At 43.0% G+C, this 968-nt stretch overlaps 1 pseudogene; it reads right to left on the reverse strand.

The window, feature by feature from the left end:
* Positions 1 to 530: 530 nt before the first annotated feature.
* Positions 531 to 699, reverse strand: LOC119963974 (annotated as a pseudogene).
* Between the last annotated feature and the right edge of the window lie 269 nt (positions 700 to 968).

A 968-nucleotide genomic window follows, 5' to 3' on the forward strand; every position in this document is an offset into this window, starting at 1 on the left:
CAAGTCCTCTCAGAATTTTGTATGTTTCCATAAGATCATCTCACATTTTTCTCAACCATAGGCCAATTTTCCTTCAAATTTCCTCTTAGAGCAACCTTCTCATCATCAGGAATCAATCCAGGGAAATGTCATTGCATCCTCTCCATGCAAGTATATCCCTCTATAGAGAGACTGATACAATACATAATGCTACAAGTGTGGCCTCACCAATGCCCTATATAATTGCAGCGATTATCTTTACTCTTGTACTGCGACCCCTTTGCTATAATAGTTCATATATTATTTGCCTTCTCAATTGCTTGCTGTATCTGCGCAAGTTTACCTTGAGGTGACGAAGCCAGGTAAATGTAAATGTTGCCATAGGCTGCTCTCCCCTTTTTGAATGATTGAATCCGAGGGTCACCGCACCTCAGGCAAGGGGCAAGTTTGAAAAGGTGGGGCCCTCATGAATAACCTCAGCCAGTACGGGAATTGAACCCGCACAGTTGGCCTCGCTCTGTATCACGAACCAGCCATCCAGCCAACTGAGCTAAACCCGCCCCCAAGACAATGTTGATGCTCAGAGTAGCAGAAGTAAGCCCCTTTTCCATCTCCCTGTCCCAAAAATGAATTTAATATTTGACCCCCAGATAGGGGACATATCAGATATTATAAGAACTGAGACTATATTTGATCTTAGCCAAAAGGCCGAGAAGCGATTTACTGAGCCTGCTAGGCTCCAATGCACAGTTCAATCATACTTCCAGCACTGTTTACCGGCAGTGTGTCACTGACTCCTTTCCATTGCCCACAACGCATCACCAATAATTCATGGAAAAATCATATCTTCAGCTTCCTGAATACTCTGCCAAAGGAAGCTACCAGCAATTCAATGCATAAAAATAGCAATGGTCAACAATAATATTTTCAATATATCTCAGCTCAAATCGAATCCTTCATCCTTCCTCCCAGAAACTGCAAAACAAGCC

This window comes from Scyliorhinus canicula, chromosome 3 (genome assembly GCF_902713615.1).
Source record: "Scyliorhinus canicula chromosome 3, sScyCan1.1, whole genome shotgun sequence".
In the NCBI taxonomy this organism is placed as follows: domain Eukaryota; kingdom Metazoa; phylum Chordata; class Chondrichthyes; order Carcharhiniformes; family Scyliorhinidae; genus Scyliorhinus; species Scyliorhinus canicula.